We start from the raw sequence: 14,248 nt of genomic DNA, 5'->3' as shown, positions 1-14,248 counted from the left end.
GAAATGCCCTTCTGCTTAGAGTGTTTCAATACCTCAGTAGCTTTCTGCAGAAATGCAAATTTGAATGTTGTTTCATCTGCCTCCCTTCCTAGTTAGTCATATCTGGATTCTGAGCTTTGCAACCCCAGTGATCTGCCTGGACAAGCCTTTCACTCCATGCAGCCTTCCGCTTCTCCTCATGGGAAAAGACCATTATTTCTTCTTTGAAGCTTCTCTGTGGGTGCCTGTTTCTCTGGCTGAACACTGGATTTTCAGTCCATGTGCCCCTGCCAGTCTTCCCTGGCTTCCAACTGCAGTGTCTCTTCAGCAGACATCTTGCTTTTTAGGCTTGTCAGCTCATCTCTAAGAAATCAGTAGTGTATATTTGTTTGTAAAATGTTACACACTGGCATTGTTAAAAAAAAACGAACAAAAACAATTAAAAACCACAAAACCAAAACTCATTCATTTATTTTCTCTGTACCTGAGCATGAGCCAGAAGCCACACTCTTTGGGTCATTTGCTCATAAAATAATGGAGAACCTATTGCTTTATTATCGTATCATGTGATCTTCTAATCAAAGGATTATTTTACTGTATTTATTGCAATAATTCAAATTGTTACTGTAAATTTTAAAAGTGTAGCACTGTTTACATGTGTTATACTGATGGGTCAAAAGTAGCAGTTTGAGCATTTTTCTCATTATCATCACTTCTTCGCATACTGTGACTCCGCTCCAGTGATAAAGTTCTATAGTAATAGGTTGTGAAATGTAAGTTAGATCAAAAAAGAATTTTTGAAAAGCACTTCATTCAGAAAAAGAAAATAAAAGTGACATAGTATGCATTTTGAGTGAGGTTCTTCAGAGAGGGGAAAAATTCCTGGACTGCTGTGAAGAAGTACAGGAATGAAGCACCCACTGAATGAGTGAAGTTCACTTAAGCACTCAAGTGGAACTATGTAAGAGGGGTTTTTAAATTTTTGTGTGTATCACCATGCTTTTGCCACAAACTGACTATTGGAATGATATTGTGATTATAGTAGATTTCAAAAACACCCAGACAATTTAATAATTATTTTGGTTGATAATTCTGCAGTTGGTATGCTTTCTCAAAAAGGAGGCTTTTGGCTAAACAGAACACCATCAAAATGACTTCTGTCTGTAAACTGATAACCCTTCTTGTTATAAGTAACAACACAAAGGTACAGACTAAGGGATATTAGAGGAAAATACACATTTTCCAAATTGATTTACTCAGTGAATTTAACAATAACTTGAGTATAGTTAGTTTCACTTTTTCTGTATGTAGGCAGTTTCTCGAGGTGAGAAAAACATCTGAAAAAAACCCCAACCACATGGTTATAAGATTATAAAAACTGATGCAGGGAACTTGGAGGTATGAGTTACTACTTTTAAAGTCCTCTTCTAAAAACAAGGCTAGACTCCATATTGATGGAGTGCTTTTAAAGGCAGTGCCCTTTTAATCAGCAAACAGGTCCTCTGTGCATCAAATAATTAAAAATAGAGCAAAGTTTCTGAACAAGGCGTCTGGCAGAAGCGTCTGTACTTCCATCTGTGCATGATTAGCAGAATGTTTCATGATATTTAAATAGCACAAGCTTTGCTCTCTTTTTTATTATTTGTTGTACTGAAGACCTGTTTGCTTGTTAAGTGGTCTTTTTTCAATAGTTACTGGCAAGGAATCAGGAAAGTGTATGAAGACATCTTGTACATACTGCAAATGCCAAATTGTCCCTTTTTTCAGAGACATTGGCCTTACTAAATATATATATATTTTTTTTAAATTGAAGTTTTACCACGTCCCTCACTTGGTATTTAAATTTTCTTAGGGACCAGTTCATTTCAGAGGGAGTTGAGCACATATTTATAGTGGCTGCCCGGGGACCGCAGTCTGTCTGCTCACGGGTATTATTCTCAGGGCAGCGGCCCTTAGAGGCACGTTGCTGTGTGAGTACGCACCAGGGTGCACTTGCGTGCGCCGGCTCAGCTCTGCAGCTCCTGCTGCCGCTGCTGGGAACCCTGCCTCTAATCTGCTCTGCACACTGCTCTGGAGCCTTACCCTTTCATGGGGACATAATCAGCCAGGCAACAGCTTTCCAAGCGCTTTTTGCGGCCTAAAGCTGGGACTCCTCCTTGCTGGCAGTCATTCAGCATCGGATTGTGTGCTCTTCAGCTCTGGCTAGCAACACGGCACTTTGCAGTTGTAGCCATTGATTTCCCTCCGTATTAGTAAAGATTTTGTGTGTGTGTTTTACAAAGGCCTGTACAAGAAGGTATGGAATGAAAAGAAGCCACTGTCTGGATGCTGAGTGCATTGCTGTAGCTGGCTGAGGGCAGTTCTGTTATGTGCGGTGCCCTGTTGTTGGGAGCCCGCAGGTTGGCAGGGAGCTGAGACACTCGGATAGGCTCAGAGGTCCTTTGTGGAGAGCCAGTATTCAATCTTAGGAAAATCTGTGGTCTTGGATGGGCATGGAAAATACGAGCTTTTGTGGTGTGTGTAAGTGGTGTTTACTCTGTAGCTGGGCTTTTTGTTGCTGGGTTTTTCTTCTTGTGTTTGAGAAAAGCTGTGGTGTGTGATGTGTGAGTACTGACCTGGGTCATCCTTTAACTTCAGCTAAAAACTTCAAAAGAAATTGTGGTTACTACTGAGAGCAAAGCTGCTAACCTATCAACATACATGTATAAACCCTGTGTGTTTGCACCTTAGAAAAAACCACTGAAACACCTCAGCTGTGAAGAAAGAGCGTGCTATAAGCCTCCACACAGAGTTCACCCCACCTCACCTGGTTAATGTTGTGCTCCTGGTGTCCATCATACTGTTTCTGGCCCAGTTCAGAGAAAAATCTTCTCAGCAGGTTTTTATCTTACATGGTGAAGTTGTTGAGTTTCAGGGGGGTGGTGATAGGACCACTTTGCAAATACCTATCCATTGCGTCATTCAGCTTCTGGTCCAGAGAAGGCTTGAAGATGAATGAGTATATACAGAGAAGTACTGAGAGGGCAAGTGAAGGAACAAACATGTTTCACTGTAAAAACTGAGGGCATCATATATACCCGTTCCCTTCCGCTGAACCTCTCAACTAATGCATGAAGCAGTTGCACTCACATTTTACCACCATTGTTCTTAAAAATCAGTTCCCTTAATAATGGATTTCTTCAGAAATAAGAATTGCTTCTAGAGCAGTGCAGTTTGGTAGGCCTAATATTAGCATCGTTCCAGGAGCAGGAAGGAGAGAAAAGACTTGGGTTCATTTAAAAAAGATTCATGAAGTTATGTTGGTAGGTTGGTTAATAAACCAAGTTTTGTGTTTTGCTCCTAGTATTTGTTCTCAAAATATACCATAATGCTTTTTTGGAACAGCTTCAGTTTATGTTGTGAATGTGAATTAACATTAGAACAAATTTCATATTGCCCAATAAAATTTGTTTTTCTGTGTCTTCTGTCAGGCTTAAGGTGCTTCAAGCACTTTAAATAACGAGTTCAGTTATAATAATGCTGAGGCTCTGTAGACAAGCAGCCATTCTTCTGAGTGCAAGAAGATCAAGTTCAAGGATGGTTTTTTTGATAGGAGTGGGAAGAATACTGCTTGCGATGCTAGTATTACCCCTGGTATTTTTTCAAAGGCATTTGTGACAGGCTCCTTGTTTTGGTAGACTAGGTTTTGCTCTTTATTGCTAAATTTATCATTCTGAATGCACTGTAAACAAAATGAAGAAGAATTGCAAGGCACATATTCAGAAGCTGTTGTTCACACCTAATTGTTTTATTTCTAGCCCTGATTATTTGACATCATGACATACTACATGAAAAATCTGGTGGCCCTTGATTTCCTGAGACAAAACTAAAGCTTCCTTTTATAGCCCTGCAAAAGTACATTGTATCTAAGCAGGTAAACTGAAATTCAGCCTATGATGGTAGGATCCTGTTGATCTGTGTGAAAAATGATGGTTCTGCTAGTTGTCTGCAGGTCTCTGGAGGAGAAGGAGGGCCTTGTATCACTCAAAAACGACTCCTTTAGGCTGGCTGGAGAGGAGTATGGATAGCATCCAACATACAGCTATCTCCAAGTACAAAGATTGTACTGGAAACGTTGATGACCAGTCAGTATTGATATATTAGGAAGTATTTATATAACTCAGAGTTGTTGACTACTGTAGAAATGTTGTTTTAGGCCCTGTTCCCACTGGCGTTCCTCCTGTTGACTTTTGGAGTGTTAGGATCAGACCCCATTTGGCTCAAATTTGGAGTGAATTAAGACTGAAAGAAGCACGCATGTTTTGCAGTCACCATCCAGTTTTGGAGGGAGAATAGAGGAAATGTACCAAAGTTCTTTATGGCATCATCAAACTATACACTGAAAATAAAGCTTTCCTTAAGCTATTTGAAATATTTCATTTTGATCTATAGCCTAAAGTGTTCCTGCTAATGGAAGGCTCAATGTGGTTTTTATGCTCTCCTCGTGAAGCTGTTCTTTGACAAGGAGAAAAATGTCTCTAATTAACATGCACCTTTCTGTATGTGGATTATTATGCATTCATTATTTTTAGTTGGTGCTATTATATGAAAGTTTCTTCAGAACTTTGGCAACTCAGTAGAAAGGAGTGACAGTTTAGTGCATTCTCAGCTGTGCAGCTCTAAAATGTGTTCTTTTGAAGACACCTGCATGTTAAAGTAAAAATATCCCTTATAGCCAAAGTGTGACCACTGTCTAGCTAATTACAAAAGAAAGAGATTCAACTAAGTACTGAAACAGGAAAAAATAAAGAGGCAATTTTTTTAAGAGCAGTAGAAATTATGAAAGACAGAATTACTATTCTGCAAATATTAAAAAAAGTCCCCCAAACCCCACAAAGCTCAAGGGTTCACTATATGTAAAAGTCACTATCAGTTGGGGAATATATGTCTGAAATACTAAATCCTATAAATTTTATTGTTATTCAGATCTCAGTTGTACTCCAGAAAAAGAAGAAATGCGTAGCTTTGCTAGAAGCAGCAAAAGACAATTTGGGGAAATGCAGAAGTACTGCTAGAAAAGCTGAAAGCTACATTTCTGTGTAAAATGCCATGTGACTAATATAAGTGCTGTTCTGTCCCAGATAGGGCTGGATAAATTGTAAGCAGATAGCAAAAATTTACTGTTTCATATTTCATAGATAATAATTGTTCTGAATGCTTTAAATAATACAGGAAATGTAGTGTGACAAACTTGACATTTGAATATTAATATTGATACTGAAACAGTTCACCACAAAGAATGCCAGGGCTGCAGGAGGAAGGATAGCATTTTGATCAGATAAAACCAGAAAAGTTATAAAGCCCTTCATATACGTTGAAAAAAAAGACCTTGTGAAAACTGTGACAAAGTTACCTTTCAGGATTAGACATTTTATGTCCTGTTTTGGTAATATCTCTGCAGGGAAAGTTAGTTGGAAGCAAAGAGATGTCTTTGCTGTTTCTGTTTTCCCCCTTCCTTCCACACTTGCAGCTTTATGAAAACAATTTGAAATAAGGTTAAGAGTACAGGACTACAAAGTGTTTTGGATTCCACATGGGCTCAAGAAAAGACACATGGGCATGTATACTCTTTGGTGACCAGTCTCAAACTTGGTTGAGATGCGCTGTAAATTATTCTCTGTAAAGCTGAGATTTGATGACAGGTTACTTTATTAAAGAGACCTTTCTTTTCTAAACATAAAATAGTACTGACAGTCTCTTGTTTTATTAACAGGCAAGCTTGCTCTCCCACACTGTGTGCACAATCCCTTACTATAAATTTGTTACAGCTTGCTCGATTTTTGTAGCTATGTGTGGTGAGACCAGGAGAATACAGCCCTTCATTTACAAGTAAGTTTCAGCCTACCTACATGATGGAGCCCAAGACTTGTGTCCTCTTTGCGTTCGCAACGTCCCCCAAAGAGGACACAAAATAAAGATGTAGACTGGTGAAAAGCTGATGATATTTTGCAAGCAGAAGAGGCCAGCCCAAGCCAAGCCTACGGAAGGAACAGGAATGTTTCTGTTCTGTCGTTCTCTGCAGTGCAATGCTGGTGTGGATGTGCCCTGCTGTTGATAAATCTCTTAGTGGCTTTTGAAAGTTGTTATAGATGATTTGGTAAGACACAAGTTGTGGTACTGATAGGCACATTGCTTTCCAAAATTCCTTGTCAGTGGAGTCTGACTTTTTGGCTTGGTACTGGTAGTATAGGTTGCACCAGTTTGATTTTAGCTGTTCAGCTATATGCAAACTAGTTAAAGGCATTTTATTTTTTAGGACAGGAAGGAAAAGTTTGTCAGCCTCCCTTCTGAAAGTGTTTTGGTAGCTGTGACCACTTTTTCCCTTTAAAAATATATCTTGTGCTTTCAGACGCTCTCATTTTCAGACGTGATTAATGGTAATTTTTATCTTTAGAATGCAAATGGAATTTTTAGCATACTTTTACGCTGTATAATGCTTCTTTCTTCACAAACTGCTTAGCAGACAAATTAAAAAGACAGGTATGTATTTAAAAACCAGCCAACCTAAACCAAAGTACACTTTTACCTTCTGAAATATTTACATACTTGTAGTTGTGGGTGCTGCAACATATTTATGCAGATGTGGCACCATTCTGCTTTACCAAGTGTAAGCAGCTCCCTTTAGCAGTGTGTTGCCACTGTAGGCAGGGGGAAATGTTGGGCAGTTTGCTGGAATGATGACAAAACCTTTGTGTGTCAGTGGGGGTAACCTACATTGGAACAACCCCTCTGAGGTATCTTTCGCAGGGGGCTGTTGGCTGTTGGGGAATCACAGATCCCTGGTAGTTGTTGGCATTCCTGTAAAAAGGATGGAACAACAGCACATATTAGAAATGCAAATCCCCTGCTGCCATGTACAAAGCAGGCAGACTCCTGACCCCTTGGTGATGCCAGTGACATTTTAGCTTGCCCTGGTGAGTTGTTAAATTCATTAGGCACAATCTCATTTTCACGAAGGAAACCTGAACTAAGGTAGTAGTGCGTTGGAGATCTTACTCTCCAGAGCTGTCACTTTGCAAGGGGATTCACAGCATGTACAGAGGGAATGGAAATGTTGTCTTGGAAGCATTCCAGTGTGTTATTTTGAAGTCATTTTGCCCAGGCACAAATGCTGGTGATTGTATGGGAGCCTCTAGAGCTACAGAGTGGAAGCTGAACCTCCTACACCTTAGGTTAGGCTATAACTAGTAAATGACATTTTATTCTGGCCAGCTATTCACCTGACTATTCAGACCTCTGCTCTAAATAAAAAACAAGAAAATAAAATGCTTCTGAGACTCTGGCTTGTTACAAGATGGTTTCTGCTGCAGATGACATTCCAAAATTTAGAATTGTCTTGATTTTGAACTGCCCAGAAACACAGCCCAAAATGGGAGTAATCATACTGAAGCAAAGTACTTTTCTTGCATCCTATATTTCCTCTATTTCTTCAACTGTTTCTTAGACTATCATCTACTTCTACTGCCAGTGGTACAATAATAGGTTAAATTAATTTAAAAAAAATAAATTATAGTATAGTTGCTCAAAGGAACATGCAAGTAAATCATTAAGATAACATTTGTCTTCTGATTTAGTATCTGAACCTGCTTCCTTGATGTTAGTGCAAGTTAATGAAATTAGGATCATATCTTTAAAGAAATAAGAACAATAAAAAAACCCCTAAACCCCAACAGTTCTGTGTTTGAGCTAACCAACATAAAAATGTGACTGAAAAATTGTGGCATAAGTCTAAATGTCAGCTAATTGTCATAGTGAATGGAATAATCTTCCATAGAGCTGTGAGTGGCCAATGTGTTATTTTTCATCAGGGCCCTATTAATCCGTAGATTATTGACAGAGCATATGGTAACTGCTCCCAAACATGCCATATATAACATGGTTTTTGTACTGCATTCTAAAGTGTAACTGGGGATATAGGTAGTCTTAAAAAAAACATTTTGCACTGTGGTATTTGCTAGCAATATGGTATATGGCTGGGATGTACAGTAGATAATCAAATTCAGTATGCTGGAGAATTTGTGAATTTTCATGTTAAAATACTTTTCATTTCTGGAAATACCCTGAAGGGTAACTGTCCACAACCTTCCTCTTCTAAATAATTATTAAATATTTCCTTTCAAAGCTGAATCTTTAGCCATTTGGAGCATGAATTTCATAGCTAGTGATGTTAAAATCTTATAGTAAGGACTGTGACCCAGAATTTTTGTTTTTACCATTTTGCTGTCCCTTTGATTAATATGTGTGAAGTACCAAAGCCTGTGCCCCCTCGAGTGCAGTTCATTACCCTGCCTTTTGGAAAAATTGAGGAACAGCTAGGAAGAGACATGGGCAGGACCAGAGAGCCTTATGTAGTTTAATCCAGAGATAAATTCTCCTGGTATCACTTGGCTAAGGAGAGAGAAATTGCTCATGCCCCTGGTCAGAACTATGTAGTTACATGTAAACCCTTGGGAGTAGGGGGTTCAAAGCTGGGAGATGTCCTTCCTGGGGGGACATTTTGCAGGCTCTGGGGGTGGATCATGGGAGTGCTGGGCTCTTTATCTCAAACTGGGAAAGCTAGGGCCTCACTTGCCTGTGTGCTCTTCAGAGATGGGGAACTGCCTGGGTGCAGGTGACCAGATTGTAATTTTTTCCCACGGAAAATTTAAAAGGCTGCTCCTCGTGGATTTTTTGCTGCTACTCTGGGCTACTGCAGGGTCGGGTTTATCCTGAGAGCATATGCTTGTGGCTGCTCCATGCCAGTGGTGCAGCTGAGGTATAGGGTCAAAAGAGGAATGAGGAATGTGAGGGCTGCCTGTGAACCCTGCTCACCTTCTATACAGTTTCAGGAGACCTGGAAAATGAGGCAATTGATTGCTAAGCCTGGGGTTTGTTTAAATACAACTCAAACCTTGCATAATGTCTATTACCTGAATTTTTCTATCCTTTTGGAACATTGACCCTTAGGGATGACTGGATGTAAGAGTGTTGCACCGCATGTGCATAAAGGCAGGAATGTTCCTACAAGCTGCTGCTGCCCTCGCTGGAGGCTGTGACCAGCAGAGTGTTGGTTTGCAGTGTAATGGTGGTTTTTAGTTTGTTCTCTGACTGTGATCTGTGAACCTGTTGACTTGGGGCCTGCCTCTGAAGAGCAGGGACTCAGGAAAGCAAAGCTGGTGTCAGCTGGTGCAATCATTCTATGGTGGGCTTTGCTTTTATTGGGAAAACATTAGGGGCCTTGCAAATGGGAAGAGATTGAAAGCTTGCTTGGTCTTTCTGCAGGTGAAGAGAGGTCATAAAATTTATCTTTTTGGTATGCCAATTGTTTTTTAGAATGTTAATTATACTGTTTAATTTTATGCCATTTTCTCTGTCCATTTTGAGTCAATTAGCATCTTTCTCTTTGACGATATGTGCAGTTGTTGACATCCAAAATTCTTTATTCATCTAATAAAGTAGTTAAATGAGCTGACTTTGAAAATACAGTAGGATAGCTATGTGAATCTAATCTAAAAATTAATGTTTAACAGAGAGAATCTTTGATGAAGTTACCAAACATTCTGTGAGCAGTGTCATAGTTATGGCTGTTTTCAGAAAACTTGAAAGCCTTCTGGAAAAGTCATCCTTTGGAGTAAAATGTTTTCTGCTTGTTTCTGTTATGAAAGGGAATAAAGTGTTACTGTTGGTTCTTGTTGGTACATTCATTTCTCATACCTTGTAGTAAATGATAACACTCTCCTTCCTATTTTTGAGACACTGAAGCATGGAAGTGAAAAATGCCTCATTTCATTATTTAGATATAGGCAAATAATCCTTTTGTTTTTCTCCTTTTCTTGCACTATTTCTGATCGCTCTTTAAAAATTTCACTGCACCCCTGGCAGATGGGCCTGAAACAGGAGAAACCATTCCTTAAAGTTTAGCCTGGTTCATATCTGAGCATGCTGCCTCTTTTGCTTCATTGGAAATCCACAATGACCCACTGGTGTGATTACATGGAATGAGCTGCAGTCATCCATACCTTTGCTTCATCTTGAGCAGTCAGGCTGGCAAGAGTGGAAAATGCTCCTCAGCAGCAGGTCTGATGCTTAGGAAACCTGATTTCAGAGTGAATTCTTGCTCATATGGGGACAGCCTTGCTTGTGGCCTGTGCCATTGGTGCTGTGATGCAGGATGAGAGGGGGAACAGTAGACCATGCTAGGCTGGGTACCCCTGGCATGCACCTTGCCCACACATGGTTGCAGGGAGAGGCCTGACAGGGAGCTTGCTCAGGCAGAACTCTTCATGCTGGGACTCATGGAACCTTGCTGGAGTTCAGCTGAACAGTATAATTAGTATCATTTTAGCTCCCAGTCAGCTGTAATAGGTACCAGGAAGCTGCTTCTCCTTGCGTAATTTATTAGAAAAGCTATTTTACTTTCCTACATGTATGCCTTATATGGAAGAACAGGCGGTGGGGCATTTTGTCAGGAGACCGCATGAACTGTATTTTCCAGTGTCACAACTGGCAACTGTGAAATCTGCATCAAAATGCTTGTCCCAAGTATCCTTTAGGCAGCTAGGGGAAAGTACTGCTGGGTGTGCAGGGTGCTCAGACCTGAGCTCAGGACCGATGCCTACTCTGGTCCTCCCTGGTGTCAAGGGAGTTAGTGGCTGAACTAGGGAAGCTGATCTGGGCAGTCTTCCAGCCTGAAGGATGTGAGGCAGAAACGGATGGGAGGAACTGTAAGTGATATGAGGGAAGCAGTAAGCTAGGAGAAGAAGGGTCCAATAAAATCAAGTAATAAAACACATCCATAAAACTACAGGACCTGAAGTTCGAAACAGTAGCTCTATGCTTACATGCTTGGCACAACTTTCATTTCTAATTTGTCTGCTTCCTTCAGGCTTCCTCTTGCCAGAGAGGTGATCTATATGCTCACTGTCAGCAGCTGGAGAGTCCCTGGTCTGCTCATGCCAGTGGTGATAGAGGACCACGGGGAGATAAGAGTTTTCCCTGTAGCAGGCATTGCTCTTGGGTGGGTGTGCTTGGCTAGTTTTCCAGATCACAGACTTCAGGCAGTAAGGCATTAGAAATATTATAGTCTATTAAATGTACTGTGGAGTATTTGGCTGCACTAACTGCTGCTTTTAATAGAGTTCAGATCTGACATTTTTGGGACTGAGAGGGTTTGGATGTAAACTTTGTTAAATTGGTTTTGAAAAAGGAAGTTCTTTCATGCTTTGAAGGGAAAAAATATGAAGACAGAACTGCAACTCTCTTCCTTAAATCAAAGTTTTCTGCCTGAAACGGGAACAGCTCAGCAGAACAGTTTAAGTAAACATGGCCATAACTGCTTATCCGAGACATTGGCATCCTCTCTTTTTACTGTGTTACTTTTTTGTGGTATCCTGGCGTCTCTCAGTCACTGATGTGTTTGTTCTCACAGCACCTCCTTTGTAGGCATATACTTTTGTGTCCATTTGATAGTTGCCACCAAGATTTGAGGCTTTATCTGAAGAGCTTGCTCCAGGAGTGTACGTTTACTACACCTCTACAGATGAGATTTTGGAATTGCTGTCTGAACAAAAAGTCCTTCCTGCCTCCAGCTCTGAATTTCTCTCTGTCTCTGTTGTGGCTTCTTTATTTATTAAGCAGGGGAAAAAAACCAGAGGCAACTGTTTATGAGTCATCCCAAGTCAGTGTTCAGCCCAGGACAGGATACAATCTAGGCCAGTGATGGCTGGTGTACAGTTGTAACCTGTATGGGGGGGGGGAGTCAATGAATCTAGTATAAACACTGGGAAGTTTGCTGAAAGTCACATATATATGTGAAAGTGCAAGGAATTAGGTACCATACTCTAAAGCTGGTGCCTGAGCGTGGGGTCATGATTCTTCTCCTAGGTAGGAAAAATGCACCATATTGCGAGAATTGACTTACTGATACCTAACATTACAGCTTGGGTGGGTTTTGTCTGTGTGTGTTAAAATAATGTAGGCCTATACTGGGTCTTTTATCCAGGAAGCATTGCCACATGCAAGTAACTTCTGTGCACTTCAAGTTCTTCCACTGTACCATTGCTTGAAAACTTAATTATTAAAATTAATATTTAAGTTAATGCTTTGCTCTTAAGACCAGCTTCTAAAGAAACAAATTTGTTTTAATTTGTACATGAACAACAAGAAGAATGTTTTAATTACAGAATGTAGGATTGTAATTTGTTTGATAAGTCTAGTAAAGTAAAAAGTTCAGTGATGCTTCATAGAGTACTTCTGTGTGTTCTATAACATCTTCAAAGTAATGGAAGCATAAGAAATGAGAAGTGAGAGACGCTTTTTGTTTTTTCATGGGAATGAATGCGTCTGTACATTTTTGAGGCTCTAGTATATGTTCTTCCTCATTTTGGTTACATTACGAAGAATAAAATCAATTAACCTCTTGCTCAATTTTGTTGTGATTCAGACAACAGCGCATCAGGTCATGGGAAGTGATCTCAGCCCTATTTTCAGTTACAGTTTTAAAAAATGATATTTTGTCATGAAATAGTATCCAAAGTTTTAAAGCCAGTCCACATGCAAATGTAAGTATATTGCCCTGCCAATGCCAATCTAGTACATAAAGAGCTTCACAACTGTTTGGATCTGCTGTTCTTTCATAATGGGCTGCAACTTGTTTACTAATGCTTGAAAGCATGTACACATCAAATAAATCTCTGGTATTTGGGCCATAGTGTACCAGCATTATGCAAAGGGAAGATTAACCACACTGAATATTAAGCTACGATCCACTTCACTCTTGATTCCTCACCATAGTAAATCAACCAAACCATCAAAGAACAGAATTAGTGGATTTATTTCCATGTTTATTTGTGTTATTGTTAAGAAAAGGGAAATCAGCAGAGCAAATCTCCCTGGGGCTCAGGGCATTATAAATTAAGCAAAAGACATAAAGTGAACTTCTGGGTGTGGAAAAGCAGCGCCAGATGCAAATGCTACTTAGCTGCATCGTATGGTGTGTGTGGTGTTGCCGCAACAGCTGAGAGGCAACACGCCTGCTTTCACTGCTGCTGCTCTTAATAGATAGTCTTTAGCAAGCAGTATATTGGCAAATCTGACACAGAGTGAATTTGCAACATTGACTCAAAAGACTTTCCTAACATGAAGCATCTTTAATGCATATCATTTTAGCTCTTTCCTGTTTTTACTCTGCTCTCTTTCAGTGAAAAGGTCAAGAAAAGCAGTAGCTCAGTGGCTGAATTTTTCTGAAGTGCTTTACAGCTTGGAAAGTGGGGAAACCTCTTAAAGTGGTGTCTTATTCAGTAAGTTAAACCTTTTTTCCTTCAGATAATTAATTTATTTAATTTCTTTTAATTTTTAAAATCCTGTGTACCAGAAAAATTATATTTACTTACAAGGTGTCCCCAGGCAGGTGTGAAGCTCCTCATCCCCACCTTGGCTTTCTCCCTCCCCCAGAAGTGGGCTTTGCCAAATGAAACCTGTCAGCCCACTTTGGCAGGTACAGAAGGGCACAGCTGACTCAAACCCTACCATGACATGACTGTCCCTCTGCCCCAGCTGGGGCTGGTTGCTGCATTCCTGTTCAGAGATCTGCACTATTGAGTGTGCGCCTCTTTCTTTGGCACTTGCCCTGCACGTGTGAGTGCATCCACATGCTTCAGCAGTGCCCCCCTTTGTCTTTGTACTCAGAAAGCCATCCAGCTGCATTAATGAGAGATGTTTCAGTGACCAAAATTGGAACTTTTTGGGTTTTTTCCCTATGGCAATAGCATAGGTACATTTGATGTTGCTGCCACTATCACTATAAGAAATAAAAGAGAGACGGTTGTGCTCATTTCTTCACAGTAACAGGCACTCAGGAAGATTTTTTTTTAATATAACTGGAGGTTCAGTTAGTGCTGCTGCCTTACATTGATTCCAGTAGAAGATCAGAGCCTTAAGAAGTTTAGTACTGAATATTCAAATTTAATTTGTAGCATCAATGTAGAATGGCTTATAAGTTTAAATAGCCTTAAGGGTGCTAAGTACTTCCAGCTGAGGCCAGAAGGACTTTCAGCTGGTGAGGAGTTCTTGTGATTTGGCCTGATACTACTTACTATAATTTTCTTGCACACCTGATATTTCTGCATTTTTTTGCAGGTATGAGTTTCTTTGCTCACATCCTTTTATGCCTCATTTGCTAACTCTTCTGTTCTGGAAAATTGGCAGGATGACAGCAAGCAACTCCCTCATCCTTTTGTGTTAGGACTAATCC

The 14,248-nt window shown here is 40.1% G+C and overlaps 1 long non-coding RNA gene across 2 annotated transcripts in view; it reads left to right on the top strand.

Moving 5' to 3' along the window:
* LOC117000634 overlaps positions 1 to 13,289 on the top strand; it is a 30,354-nt gene extending 17,065 nt beyond the window's left edge. For both annotated transcript variants that reach the window (XR_006163022.1, XR_006163021.1), the window contains one exon: positions 13,197 to 13,289. This is a non-coding gene — a long non-coding RNA (uncharacterized LOC117000634). The remainder of the gene's footprint in view (positions 1 to 13,196) is intronic.
* The last annotated feature ends 959 nt before the right edge of the window (positions 13,290 to 14,248 follow it).

Source organism: Catharus ustulatus, chromosome 1 (genome assembly GCF_009819885.2).
Source record: "Catharus ustulatus isolate bCatUst1 chromosome 1, bCatUst1.pri.v2, whole genome shotgun sequence".
Classification (NCBI taxonomy): domain Eukaryota; kingdom Metazoa; phylum Chordata; class Aves; order Passeriformes; family Turdidae; genus Catharus; species Catharus ustulatus.
This window is presented reverse-complemented; position numbering and strand designations above follow the sequence as displayed.